The 15,451-nt window shown below is 38.9% G+C and overlaps 1 non-coding gene across 1 annotated transcript; it reads right to left on the bottom strand.

Annotated features, from left to right (window-relative positions):
* Nucleotides 1–419: 419 nt before the first annotated feature.
* LOC112792885 (small nucleolar RNA R71) lies at nucleotides 420–527 on the bottom strand. The gene has a single exon (XR_003197605.1). It is a non-coding gene; the product is annotated as a small nucleolar RNA R71 (small nucleolar RNA).
* Nucleotides 528–15,451: the final 14,924 nt, after the last annotated feature.

Below are 15,451 nucleotides of genomic sequence, written 5' to 3'. Positions count from 1 at the left end.
CTCGAAAAAGAAAGAGACATGGCCGAACCCAATAACAATGGTGGAGGTGCAAAGAGGATGCTTGGTGATTATACTACACCTACTTCCAATTTTTATGGAAGAAGCATCTCAATTCCTGTCATTGGAGCAAACAATTTTGAGCTGAAGCCTCAACTAGTTGCTCTAATACAACATAACTGCAAGTTTTATGGACTCACATCAGAAGATCCTACCAGTTTTTAACTAAGTTCTTGCATATCTGTGATACTGTTAAGACTAATGGAGTAGATCCTGAAGTCTACAAGCTCATGCTTTTCCCTTTTGCTGTAAGAGATAGAGCTAGAACATGGTTGGACTCACAACCCAAAGATAGCCTAGACTCCTGGGATAAGCTGGTCAAGGCCTTCTTGGCTAAGTTCTTTCCTCCTCAAAAGCTGAGCAAGCTTAGAGTGGATGTTCAGACCTTCAAGCAAAAAGATGGTGAATCCCTCTATGAAGCTTGGGAAAGATACAAGCAGTTGACCAAAAAGTGTCCTGCTGACATGCTTTCAGAGTGGACCATTTTGGATATATTCTATTATAGTCTATCTGAGTTCTCTAAGATGTCACTGGACCATTCTGCAGGTGGATCCATTCACCTAAAGAAAATGCCTGCAGAAGCTCAAGAACTCATTGACATGGTTGCAAATAACCAATTCATGTACACTTCTGAGAGAAATCTTGTAAGTAATGGGACGCCTCAGAGGAAGGGAGTTCTTGAAATTGATGCTCTGAATGCCATATTGGCTCAGAACAAAATGTTGACTCAGCAAGTCAACATAATTTCTCAGAGTCTGAATGGATTGCAAAATGCATCCAACAGTACTAAAGAGGCATCTTCTGAAAAAGAAGCTTATGATCCTGAGAACCCTGCAATGGCAGAGGTAAATTACATGGATGAACCCTATGGGAACACCTATAATTCCTCATGGAGAAATCATCCAAATTTCTCATGGAAGGATCAATAAAAGCCTCAACAAGGCTTTAATAATGGTGGAAGAAACAGGCCTAGCAATAGCAAGCCTTTTCCATCATCTTCTCAATAACAGATAGAAAATTCTGAGCAGTGTACCTCTAGCTTAGCAAACATAGTCTCTGATCTATCTAAGGCCACCTTAAGTTTCATGAATGAAACAAAGTCCTCCATTAGAAACTTGGAGGCACAAGTGGGTTAGCTGAGTAAGAAAATTACTGAAACTCCTCCTAGTACTCACCCAAGCAATATAGAAGAGAATCCAAAAAGAGAGTGCAAGGCCATTGATATAATCAATATGGCCGAATGAACAAAGGAGGAGAAGGACGTGAATCCCAATGAGGAAGACCTCATGGGACGTCCTCCAGACAGAAAGGAGTTCCCTATTGAGGACCTAAAGGAATCTGAGGCTCATATAGAGACCATAGAGATTCCATTGAACTTCCTTCTGCCATTCATGAGCTCTGAGAACTATTCTTCCTCTGAAAAGAATGAAGATGTAACTGAAGAGCAAGTTGCTCAATATCTAGGAGCCATCATGAAGCTGAATGCCAAGTTGTTTGGTAATGAGACTTGGAAAGGTGAACCTCCCTTGCTCATTAGTGAACTAGATACATGGGTTCAGCAAACTTTACCTCAAAAGAAACAAGATCCTGGTAAATTCTTAATACCCTGTACCATAGGCACCATGACCTTTGAGAAGGCTCTGTGTGACCTGGGGTCAGGTATAAATCTTATGCCACTCTCTGTAATGGAGAAGCTGGAGATCTTTGAGGTACAAGCTGCAAGAATCTCATTAGAGATGGCAGACAAGTCAATAAGACAAGCTTATGGAATGGTAGAGGACGTGTTAGTGAGCGGATAATTTATACGTTTTTTGGCGTTATTTTTAGGTAGTTTTTAGTAGGATCTAGCTACTTTTAAGGATGTTTTTATTGGTTTTTATGCAAAATTCACATTTCTGGACTTTACTATGAGTTTATGTGTTTTTCTGTGATTTCAGGTATTTTCTGGCTGAAATTGAGGGACCTGAGCAAAAATCTGATAGGAGGCTGACAAAGGACTGCTGATGCTGTTGGATTCTGACCTCCCTGCACTCGAAATGGATTTTCTGGAGCTACAGAACTCCAAATGGCACGCTCTCAATGGCGTTGGAAAGTAGACATCTAGAGATTTCCAGCAATATATAATGGTTTATACTTTGTTCGAGCTTAGACAACGCAAACTGGCGTTCAACGCCAGTTCCATGCTGCATTCTAAAGTAAAACGCCAGAAACACGTCACAAACCAGAGTTAAACGCCAAACGGACGTTACAACTTGGCGTTTAACCACAAGAGAAGCCTCTGCATGTGTAAAGCTCAAGCTCAGCCCAAGAACACACCAAAGTGGACCCCGGAAGTGGATTTCTGCACTTAGACTAATCTCTGTAAACCCTAGTAGCTAGTTTAGTATAAATAGAACTTTTTACTGTTGTACTAGTGTCTAGTCTTTTGATTATTCGATCTTTTGATCATTAAGGGGGGCTGGCCATTCGGCCATGCCTGGACCATCACTTATGTATTTTCAACGCTGGAGTTTCTACACACCATAGATTAAGGTGTGGAGCTCTGCTGTACCTCGAGTATTAATGCAATTACTACTATTTTCTATTCAATTCAGCTTATTCTTGTTCTAAGATATTCGCTGCACTTCAACATGATGAATGTGATGATCTGTGACACTTATCACCGTTCTCACCTATGAACGCGTGACTGACAACCACTTCCGTTCTACCTTAGAACGAGCGTGTATCTCTTGGATTCCTTAATCAGAATCTTCGTGGTATAAGCTAGAACCCTTTGGCGGCCATTCTTGAAAATCTGAAAAGTCTAAACCTTGTCTGTGGTATTCCAAGTAGGATTCAGAGATTGAATGACTGTGACGAGCTTCAAACTCACAATTGTTAGGCGTAGTGACAGACGCAAAAGAATCAATGGATTCTATTCCGACATGATCGAGAACTGACAGATGATTAGCCGTGCTGTGACAAGAGCATTTGGACCATTTTCACTGAGAGGATGGGAAGTAGCCATTGACAACAGTTACACCCTACATACAGCTTGCCATGGAAAGGAGTATGACAGATTGGATGAAGGCTGTAGGAAAGTAGAGATTCAGCAGGAATACAGCATCTCTATGCACTTATCTGAAATTCCACCAATGAATTATATAAGTATTTCTATCTTTATTTTATGCTTTATTTATTCTTATATTCGAAAATCATTATAACCATTTAAATTCGCCTAACTGAGATTTACAAGATGACCATAGCTTGCTTCATACCAACAATCTCCGTGGGATCGACCCTTACTCACATAAGGTATTACTTGGATGACCCAGTGCACTTGCTGGTTAGTTGTGCGAAGTTGTGACAAAGTGTGTTTCACGTTTGAGAGCTCCAAGTCTATTGGTGCCATTGTTGATGATCACAATTTACGTGCACCATTAGCTTTGGGTAATTGAGATTTTTGTGGCGCTAAACTAGTCTTCTAAACTTAACCATCTGATCTAAATTGAATGACCATGAGAGTGGCTTTTGATGAGAATTAGAGGAGATTAAATCACTAAGAGATTAGGGTTTAGTCACTTATGATTTGCCATAGAATGAATCACTCATTGTTAAAATAGTTGGTAAGACGTTTTAATTCGGAAAAGTAAACATCTCCGAGACCTTAATTATTTTCTCATTATTGTTTTACACCAAACCTATTTATTTGCTTTGTTTACTTGCTTTTCACTACTTATGCGTTTTACAACAACAACCACCCTTTACAATTTGCTTGACTAAGTCCAACAAGATAACTATTGCTTGCTCAGTCCGCAATCCTCGTGGGATCGACCTTCACTCACCTGATGTATTACTTGGATGACCCGGTGCACTTGCGAGTAAAGTTGTGCGAGTTCTAATTTCGCACACCAAATTTTTGGTGCCGTTATCGGGAATTGTTCGTGATTGACAACTACTGGTTGTTTTGTTGCTTAGATTATGTAATTTTTATTAGTTTTTGTTTAATTATCTTTCTTTTGATTTTCGAAATTTTTCTTATTTATTTTTCTTAATTTTCGATTGTTATCCTATTTATCTTTCCCTTACATTCGAATTATTTCCTTTTGTTTTGGCTATCTTATTTTTATTTGATTTCAAATGTTAAGTTTGGTGTCGTTTTAGTGATTTTCTTTTTTTGGTTTAATCAGTTTTCTTTTTTTTATTTTCGAATCAAATCTTGTTTATTTTTCTTAATTTTCGATCTATATCTTATTTATCTTCTCCTTGATTTTCGAATTTTGTGTTAGTTATTTTAATTAAATTCAAATTTTGAGTTTATTTTCTTTTTATCTTGTTTGTTTTCTTTAATTTTCGAATTCTATCTTGTTTACTTTTCTTGATTTTTAATTTTTATCATATTTATCTTTTTCTTGATTTTTGAATTTTGTTTTAGCTATTTTATTTTCATTTAATTTCAAAATTTAAGTTTGGTGTTTCTTTAGTATTTTCTCTTTCTTTTTGAATTTCAAAAAAAATTTAAACCCCTTTCTTTTAATTTTCAAAATAGTTCTTATTTATTTTCATTAATTTCAGAAATTAAGTGTGGTGTCTTTTAGTATTTTTTTCTTTTAATTTTTTCAAAAGTTTTAGTTTAATTTCTCATTCTTATTTTTGAATTTTTTTTAGTTTAATAGCTTGCTTTAATTTATTTTATTTCTTTTTTTTTGGATATCTCACTGGGAGCTCTCTAGACTTTGACATAGAGACTCCCACTTTTTTTTGTCTCTTGTTTGTGTATGCAGAAATAGGGAGAGTTCACTATGGATCGAAATGGGAATGCACAACTTAGAAGAACCTTGGGTTCTTACATAGCTCCCACTCCTGATTTCTATAGAAGGAGCATTAGTATACCTCATTAGAGTAGATAATTTTGAGCTCAACCCACATTTGATCTTCCTAGTGCAACAAAATTGTCAGTTTTATGGACTCCCACAGGAAGACCCCAATAAATTCATCTCTGACTTTTTGCAGATCTGTGATACTATGAAGACCAATGGAGTGGACCCTGAAGTCTACAAGCTAATACTCTTCCCATTTGCTGTGAGGGATCAAGCAAAGGATTGGCTTGATGACCAGTTCAAGGGGAGTTTGAACACTTGGGTTAAGGTTATCAACAAATTCCTGAACAGGTTCTTTCCTTCATGGAGATTGACTAAGTTAAGGACAGACGTTCAAACCTTCATGCAGGAAGAGAGCGAGTCCCTCTATGATGCTTGGGAGAGGTACATGCTGATGCTCAGAAGATGCCCCCATTAAAATGTTCATAGATTGGATCAAGCTATATCTTCTATGACGGACTCTCTGATGTAGTCAAGATGTCCCTGGATAATTCAGCAGGTGGGTCCATACACATGAAAAAGATACCCGAAGAAGCTAATAAGCTCATTGAGATGATTGCTAACAATCAATACTTATACTCATCTGAGAACACCTTAGAAAAATGGGAAGCTAAGGAAAAGTCCACTGAACATGCCACTGTTGGCCAGAATGAATCTTTCGTCCAGCAGTTGAACTTTCTTACAGAACAAGTGCTAAGCTTGCAAAGTTCAGTCAACAAAAACACTCCTCCTCAACCCCCACAACCTAACACTACACCCAACTTGGCTTCCATGCTTGTAGAAGTATTATGGGAGATCCGAGCTTCCCTCAAGAATATGGAAGTGTAATTGAGCCAGACTAAACAGCAGATATCTGAACAGATAATAGAGGAGTGCCAAGCTATTCAGTTGAGGAGTAAGGTCTTGGATATCCAACCTCAGAACAATAAAGCGTAGGATAAAGAGGAGACACTAGAGAGTGAAAATACAGCAACCCAGAGCACCACCAAAGACGCTAAATGCCTAGGAGGGAGCATAGTAGACGTTGAACACCCAGAGAGGGGGGCAATAGATATTGGTGCACGAAATTGTGATCTCAATGGCGCCAACAACTTGGTACGCACAATTGTAATATCACTCTTTTTCACAACTTCGCACAACTAACCAGCAAGTGCACTGGGTCGTCCAAGTAATAAACCTTACGTGAGTAAGGGTCGATCCCACGAAAATTGTCGGCTTGAAGCAAGCTATGGTCATCTTGTAAATCTCAGTCAGGCGGATTAAAATGGTTATGGAGTTTTAATAATTAAAAGATAAATAAAACATAAAATAAAGATAGGGATACTTATGTAATTCATTGGTGGGAATTTCAAATAAGCGTATGGAGATGCGTTGTTCCTTCTGAATCTCTGCTTTCCTACTGCCTTCATCCAATCCTTCATACTCTTTTCTATGGCAAGCTGTATGTTGGGTGTCACCGTTGTCAATGGCTACTTCCCGTCCTCTTAGTGAAAATGGTCCTCTACGGTTTCTGTATGGCTAATCAACTGTCAAATTGCTCGTCTCGGATGAAAAATACCATGTACAGATATCGTATGGCAAATCAGCTGTTGGTTCTCGATTGTGTAAGAATAGGATTTACTATCCTTTTGCGTCTGTCACCATGCCCTACAGTCGTGAGTTTGAAGCTCGTCACAGTCATCCCATCCCAGATCCTACTCGGAATGCCACAGACAAGGTTTAGACTTTCCGGATCTCAAGAATGCTGCCAATTGATTCTAGCTTATACCACGAAGACTCTAATCTTGGATTTAGATACCCCATTGTCAGAGGGGAGTTGATGTGAATCGTTGATTAGAAATTCAAGAGATATACATTCAAGCTTGTCTTCATATAGAACGGAAGTGGTTGTCAATTACGCGTTCATAAGTGAGAATGGTGATGGGTGTCACATAATCATCACATTTATCATGTTCTTATGTACGAATGGATATCTTAGAATAAGAATAAGCATGAATTGAATAGAAAACAGTAGTACTTTGCATTAATACTCGAGGAACAGCAGAGCTCCACACCTTAATCTATGGTGTGTAGAAACTCCACCGTTGAAAATACATAAGTGAAAATAAGGTAGGCATGGCCGTGAGGCCAGCCCCCAATGTCTAAGGACTAACAATGATCAAAGATTTTCCAAATGCTCGTCCAAAGATAAGATGTGAATACAATAGTAAAAAGTTCTATTTATACTAAACTAGTTACTAGGGTTACATAAACAAGTAAATGATGTAGAAATCCACTTCCGAGCCCACTTGGTGTGTGTTTGGGTTGAGCATTGAAGCTTTCACGTATAAAGGTCTTCCTTGGAGTTAAACGCCAATTTGTAACTTGTTTCTGGCGTTTAACTCTGATTTGCAACTTGTTTCTGGCGTTTAACGCCAGAATAGTGCAGAAAGCTGGCGTTAAACGCCAGTTTGCGTCGTCTAAACTCGGGCAAAGTATGTAGAAAGCCCTGGATGTCCACTTTCCAATACAGTTGAGATCTCGCCATTTGGATATCTATAGCTCCAAAAAATTCCATTTCGAGTGCAGGGAGGTCAGAATCCAACAGCATCTGCAGTCCTTTGTCAGCCTCTGAATAAGATTTTTGCTCAGGTCCCTCAATTTCAGCCAGAAAATACTTGAAATCACAAAAAAATACACAAACTCATAGTAAAGTCCAGAAATGTGAATTTTGCTTAAAAACTAATAAAAATATACTAAAAAGTAGCTAGATCCTACTAAAAACCATATAAAAACAATGCCAAAAAACGTATAAATTATCTGCTCATCACAACACCAAACTTAAATTGTTACTTGTCCCCAAGCAACTGAAAATCAAATAGGATAAAAAGAAGAGAATATACAATGAATCTCACAATATCAATGAAACTTAGTCCCAATTAGATGAGCGGGGCTAGTAGCTTTTTGCTTCTGAACAGTTTTGGCATCTCACTTTATCCTTTGAAATTCAGAATGATTGGCATCTATAGGAACTCAGAATTTTAGATAGTGTTATTGATTCTCCTAGTTCAGTATGTTGATTCTTGAACACAGCTACTTTATGAGTCTTGGCCGTGGCCCTAAGCACTTTGTTTTCCAGTATTATCACCGGATACATAAATGCTACAGACAGATAACTGGGTGAACCTTTTCAGATTGTGACTCAGCTTTGCTAAAGTCCCCAGTTAGAGGTGTCCAGAGTTCTTAAGCACACTCTTTTTTCTTTGGATCACAACTTTAACCACTCAATCTCAAGCTTTTCACTTGGACCTTCATGACACAAGAACATGGTTAGGGACAACTTGATTTAGCCGCTTAGGCCTGGATTTTATTTCCTTGGGCCCTCCTATCCATTAATGCTCAAAGTCTTGGATCCTTTTTACCCTTGCCTTTTGGTTTAAAGGCTATTGGCTTTTTCTGCTTGCTTTTTCTTTCTCTTTCTCTTTTTTTTCGCCAGTTTTTTTTTTCGCAAGCTTTCTTATTCACTGCCTTTTCTTGCTTCAAGAATCAATTTCATGATTTTTCAGATTATCAATAGCATTTCTCTTTGTTCATCATTCTTTCAAGAGCCAACAATTTTAACATTCATAAACTTTACTATAAAAAATATGCACTGTTCAAGAATTCATTCAGAAAACAAAAAGTATTGCCACCACATCAAAATAATTAAACTAATTTCAAGATAAAATTTGAAATCCAAGTACTTCTTGTTCTTTTGTAATTAAGCACATTTTTCATTTAAGAGAGGTGAAGGATTCATGGAATTATTCATAGCTTTAAGAGATAGACACTTGACACTAATAATCATGTAATAAAGACACAAAACATAGCCAAACATAAAGCTCAAAACCGAAAATAGAGAAATAAATAGACAAGGAGATTAAGGAATGAGTCCACCTTAGTGAGGCTGGCGTCTTCCTCTTGAAGAACCAATGGTGCTCTTGAGCTCCTCTATGTCTCTTCCTTGCCTTTGTTGCTCCATCCCTAGTGATTTTGGTGCTCCTACCCTTAGTTGCTCCTCTATGTCCTCCTTGAGTCATCTCAGGGATTTCTTGATGAGGGAATTCCTCAAGCTCTTGTTGAGGTCCATGAGTGGGCTCTCTTGTTTGCTCCATCCTCTTTTTGGTGATTGGCTTGTCCTCTTCAATGAGGATGTCTTCCTCTATGATAATTCCATCTGAATTGCATAGGGATCACCTTTTTCTTGGCCACAACTTCATAGAAGTGGTCTTGATGGACCTTTGAGATGAATCTCTCCATCTTCCATGACTCAGAGGTGGAAGCTTTTGCCTTCTCTTTCCTCTTTCTAGATGTTTCTCCGGCCTTAGGTGCCATAAATGGTTATGAAAAAACAAAAAGTAATGCTTTTACAACACCAAACTTAAAAGGTTTGCTCGTCCTCGAGCAAAAGAAGAAAGAAGGGGAAAAAGAAGAAAATGGAGGAGATGGAGGGTAAGAGGTGGTTCGGCCAAGAGGGGGGAAAGAGGTAGGTGGGGTTAACAAAGTGTTTGAATTTTAAAGTGAGGTAGGTGGGGTTTTTGGGGAAGAGGCATGGAGGTGATTGGTGAAGAGGATATAGGAAAGAGGGTATGATTTGATTGGTGAGTGAGAGATAGAGAGAGATAGGGTAGGTGGGGATCCTGTGAGGTCCACAGATCCTGAGGGGTCAAGGATTTCATCCCTGCTCCTTTTAGGCGTGCAAAACGCCCTTACTGTGCAATCCTGGCATTTAACGCCAGATTGCTGCTTGTTTCTAGAGTTAAACGCCAGCTTTTATTCCTTTCCTGGCGTTAAACGCCAGGATGCAACCTGTTTCTGGCGTTTAACTCCAGCTTGTTGCTTCTTTCTGGTGTTTAACGCCAGTCTGGTGCTTATTTCTGGCGTTTAACGCCTAGAATAGTGCCAGACTTGGCGTTAAACGCCCATTCTGCTACCCTTACTGGCGTTTAAATGCCAGTAAGTTTCTCCTCCAGGGTGTGCTGTTTTTTATTTTTCTTTAATTTTTGCACTTGTTTTTGTGACTCCACATGATCATCAACCTAAAAAAAGGAAAATAACATAGATAAATAAAATTGAGTTGCCTCCCAATAAGTGCTTCTTTAATGTCAATAGCTTGACAGTGAGCTCTCATGGAGCTTAACAGATGTTCAAAGCATTATTGGGACCTCCCAACACCAAACTAAGAGTTTGAATGCGGGGGTTCAACACCAAACTTAGAGTTTGGTTGTGGCCTCCCAACACCAAACTTAGAGTTTGACTGTGGGGGCTTTGTTTGATTCTGCAGTGAGAGAAGCTTTTCTTGCTTCCTCTCCATGGTTATAGAGGGAGATCCTTGAGTTTTAAACACAAGGTAGTCCTCATTTATTTGAAGGATCAACTCTCCTCTGTCCACATCAATCACAACTTTTGCTGTGGCTAGGAAGGGTCTTCCAAGGATGATGGATTCATCCTCATCCTTCCCAGTGTCTAGGATTATAAAATCAGCAGGGATGTAAAGGCCTTTGACCTTTACTAGCACGTCCTCTACCTGTCCATAAGCCTTTTTCATGGATTTGTCTGCCATCTCTAATGAGAATTTGGCAGCCTGTTGATGAGCGGATAACTTATATGCTTTTTGGCACTGTTTTTAGTACATTTTAGTTAGTTTTTATTATATATTTTTTAGTTTTTAATTAAAATTCACCTTTCTGGACTTTACGATGAGTTTGTGTATTTTTCTATGATTTCAGGTATTTTCTGGCTGAAATTGAGGGACCTGAGCAAAAATCTGATTCAGAGGCTGAAAAAGGACTGCAGATGCTGTTGGATTCTGACCTCCCTATACTCGAAGTGAATTTTCTAGAGCTACAGAAGCCCAATTGGCGCGCTCTCAATTGTGTTGGAAAGTAGACATCCTGGGCTTTTCAGCAATATATAATAGTCCATACTTTGCCCAAGAATTGATGGCCCAAAGCGGCATTCCAAATCAGCTTTAGAATTCCCGGTGTTTAACGCCGGAACTGGTACAAAAGTTGGAGTTAAACGCCCAAACTGGCACAAAAGCTGGCGTTTAACTCCAGAAAAAGTCTCTACACATGAAAGCTTCAATGCTCAGCCCAAGCACACACCAGGTGGACCCCGAAAGTGGATTTTTACGTCATTTACTCATTGTTGTAAACCCAAGGTCACTAGTTCACTATAAATAGGACTTTTTGCTATTGTATCTTCATCTGATGACACATTACACGTTTCATATTGTATCTTCTACGGCATGAGTCTCTAAACCCCATGGTTGGGGGTGAGGAGCTCTGCTGTGTCTTGATGGATTAATGCAATTACTACTGTTTTCCATTCAATCACGCTTGCTTCTATTCTAAGATACCACTTGTTTTTCAACCTAATGAATGTGATGATCCGTGACACTCATCACCATTCTCACCTATGAACGTGTGTCTGACAACCACCTCCGTTCTACCTTCGTTTGAGTGTGTATCTCTTGGATTCCTTAAGCAGAATCTTCGTGGTATAAGCTAGAACCCATTGGCGGCCATTCTTGAGAATCCGGAAAGTCTAAACCTTGTCTGTGGTATTCCGAGTAGGATTCGAGGATTGAATGACTCTGACAAGCTTCAAACTCGCGACTATTGGGCGTTAGTGACAGACGCAAAAGAATCACTGGATTCTATTCCGACATGATCGAGAACCAACAGATGATTAGCCGTGCGGTGACAGCGTGCGTTGAACATTTTCACTGAGAGGATGGGAGGTAGCCATTGACAACAGTGAAACCCAACATACAGCTTGCCATAGAAGGAGCCTTGCGTGCATGAAGAAGGAGACAGTAGGAAAGTAGAGATTCAAAAGATATAGCATCTCCAAAACCTCAACCTGTTCTCCATTACTGCAAAACAAGTATTTATTTCATGTTCTTTTACTTTTTACAATTAAATCTGAGAATTATTGATATCCTGACTAAGAGTTATAAGATAACCATAGCTTGCTTCAAGCCGACAATCTCCGTGGGATCGACCCTTACTCACGTAAGGTATTACTTGGACGACCCAGTGCACTTGCTGGTTAGTTGTGCGGAATTGCAAAAGTGTGATTGTGATTTCGTGCACCAAGTTTTTGGCGCCGTTGCCGGGGATTGTTCGAGTTTGGACAACTGACGGTTTATTTTGTTGCTTAGATTAGGAATATTTTATTTTTGTGGTTTAGAGTCTTTTATTTGAGTTTAGTTTTATATTTTAAGTTTGTGTCTTCTTTGTGTTTTCCTTTAAAATTTTCGAAATTTTGTGTTTGGTTTCTAAAAATTTTTTTTGATGTTCATCTTGACATTCAAAGTTTTCTTGTTTGTTCTCTTTGTTTTGATCTAAAATTTCTAAGTTTAGTGTCATTTTGTTGTTTTTCTCTTTCCTCATTAAAATTCAAAAATAAAAAATATCCTTTCCTTGTTTTACTCATAATTTTCGAAATTTTGCATTAATTTTCAAAATCATATCTTTTTTTAGTCAAGTCAAAATTCTAATTTCAAAAATTGATTTTTTTTTCAAATCTTTTTCAAAAATAATTTTCAATCATATCTTTTTAATTGCTAATTCCAAAATTTTTTTAATTAATTAATTAATTTAGTTTTCAATTTTCTTTGATTTTATTCTCTTTTAGTTTTCGAATTTTTATTTTATTTTCCATTTATTTTATTTTATTATTTTTGGTTACTTTTAATTAAAATAAAAAATAATATAATAATAAAATAAAATAATATCCACATCATCTCCCGTTCTCCATCATGGACCTAAGTGGAATTGAGCAGTCCAGAAGGACTCTGGGGTCATATGCTAACCCCATTACAGCTGCATATGGGAGTAGCATCTGTATACCTCCCATTAAAGCAAGAAGCTTTGAACTAAATCCTCAACTCATTATCATGGTGCAGCAAAATTGCCAGTATTCCGGTCTTCCACAGGAAGAACCTACTGAGTTTCTGGCACAGTTCTTACAAATTGTTGACACAGTACGTGATAAAGAAGTGGATCAGGATGTCTACAGATTGTTACTGTTTCCATTTGCTGTAAAAGATTAAGCTAAGAGGTGGTTGAATAACCAACCCACAGCAAGCATAAAAACATGGAGACAGTTATCAGACAAATTCCTGAATCAATTTTACCCTCCAAAAAGGATGACACAGCTAAGGCTGGACATCCAAGGCTTTAAACAAGAGGATAATGAATCCCTTTATAATGCCTGGGAGAGGTATAGAGGTATGCTAAGGAAATGCCCCTCAGAAATATTTTTAGAATGGGTACAGTTAGACATCTTCTACTATGGGCTTACAGAAAAAGCTCAGATGTCTTTAGACCACTCAGTTGGTGGATCTATACACATGAGGAAGACGATTGAAGAGGCTCAAGAGCTCAAAGATACAGTTGCTAGAAATCAACATCTATACTCAAGCAGGGAGTCCTCTATAAAAGAAGAAGCTATGGCAGTAACTACTGATCCTAATCCTCAAGAACAAATTGTTGAACTTAATCAACAATTACTCCTGATGACAAAATAATTAGCAGAGTTTAAAGAGATGCTCCAAGAAACTAAAAATGCTAACCAGAATATGGAAGCACAATTGAATCAGACAAGTCAGCAGCTATATAAACAGATAACAGAAGAATGCCAAGCTGTTAAATTAAGGAGTGGGAAGACATTGAATGTATCAACTCAAAGCAGCAGAAAGCCAAAAAAGGAACAACTGACAGAGGATAACCAAACCACTGCCCAAAATCCCTATGAGGACAATAAGAGCCCAGAGAGGAATACTTCTGGCGTTCAAACGCCAGAAAAGGGGGAAAAGTTGGTGTTAAACGCCCATTCCTTGCTCAGTTCTGGCGTTCAAATGCCAGGAAAGGGTGGAAAGCTGGCGTTAACCGCCCATCCTGCACCCAGTCCTGGCGTTCAAATGCCAATGAGGAATCAGACACCTGAGAGTGCTGATAGTAACCCCTCTAAGAAGGCTTCTCCAACCACCTCTGTAGGGAATAAACCTGCAGCAACTAAGGTTGAAGAATATAAAGCCAAGATGCCTTATCCTCAGAAACTCCGCCAAGCGGAACAGGATAAACAATTTACCTGCTTTGCAGACTATCTCAGGACTCTTGAAATAAAGATTCCGTTTGCAGAGGCACTTGAGCAAATACCCTCTTATGCTAAGTTCATGAAAGAGATCTTAAGTCATAAGAAGGATTGGAGAGAAACTGAAAAGGTGTTTCTCACTGAAGAATGCAGTGCAGTCATTCTGAAAAGCTTACCAGAGAAGCTTCAAGATCCAAGAAGCTTTATGATACCATGCACATTAGAAGCTGCTTGTACCAAGATAGCCCTATGTGACCTTGGAGCAAGTATCAACCTGATACCTGCAACCACTATCAGAAAGCTTGGGTTGACTGAAGAAGTCAAACCAACCCGGATATGTCTCCAACTTGCTGATGGCTCCATTAAATATCCATCAGTCATAATTGAAGACATGATTATCAAGGTTAGGCCATTTGCCTTTTCCACTGACTTTGTAGTGCTGGAAATGGAGGAGCACAAGAGTGTAACTCTCATCCTAGGAAGACCTTTCCTAGCAACTGGACGCACTCTTATTGATGTACAAAAAGGGGAAGTGACCCTGAGAGTCAATGAGGATGAGTTCAAGTTGAATGCTGTCAAAGCTATGCAGCATCCAGACACATCAAATGACTGCATGAGCACTGATATTATTGACTCTTTGGTGGAAGAGATCAATATGACTGAGAGTCTCGAATCAGAGCTAGAGGACATCTTTGAAGATGTTCAGCCTGATCAGGAGGAACCAGAGGAAATAAAAGAACCTCTGAAAATTCCTCAGGAAGAGGATAAGCCTCCCAAATCTGAGCTCAAACCACTACCACCATCCCTGAAGTATGCATTTCTGGGAGAAGGTGACACTTTTCCATTGATCATAAGCTCTGCTTTAAATTCACAGGAAGAGGAAGCACTAATTCAAGTGCTAAGGACACACAAGACAGCTCTTGGATGGTCCATAAGTAATCTTAAGGGCATTAGCTCAGCAAGATGCATGCACAAGATCTTATTGGAGGATAATGCCAAGCCAGTGGTTCAACCACAAAGGCGGCTAAATCCAGCCATGAAGGAGGTGGTGCAGAAAGAGGTCACTAAGTTACTAGAGGCTGGGATTATTTATCCTATTTCTGATAGCCCCTGGGTGAGCCCTGTTCAAGTTGTCCCCAAGAAGAGAGGCATGACAGTGGTTCATAATGAAAAGAATGAACTGGTTCCTACAAGAACAGTTACAGGGTGGCATATGTGTATTGACTACAGAAGGCTCAATACAGCCACCAGAAAGGATCATTTTCCTTTACCATTCATAGACCAGATGCTAGAAAGACTAGCGGGTCATGATTATTACTGCTTTTTGGATGGCTATTCAGGCTACAATCAAATTGCAGTGGACCCTCAAGATCAAGAGAAAACAGCATTCACCTGTTCTTCTGGCGTATTTG

Source organism: Arachis hypogaea, chromosome 3 (genome assembly GCF_003086295.3).
Source record: "Arachis hypogaea cultivar Tifrunner chromosome 3, arahy.Tifrunner.gnm2.J5K5, whole genome shotgun sequence".
Lineage (NCBI taxonomy): Eukaryota > Viridiplantae > Streptophyta > Magnoliopsida > Fabales > Fabaceae > Arachis > Arachis hypogaea.
The sequence above is the reverse complement of the archived record's forward strand: the minus strand, read 5'-3'. Positions and strand labels throughout refer to the sequence as shown.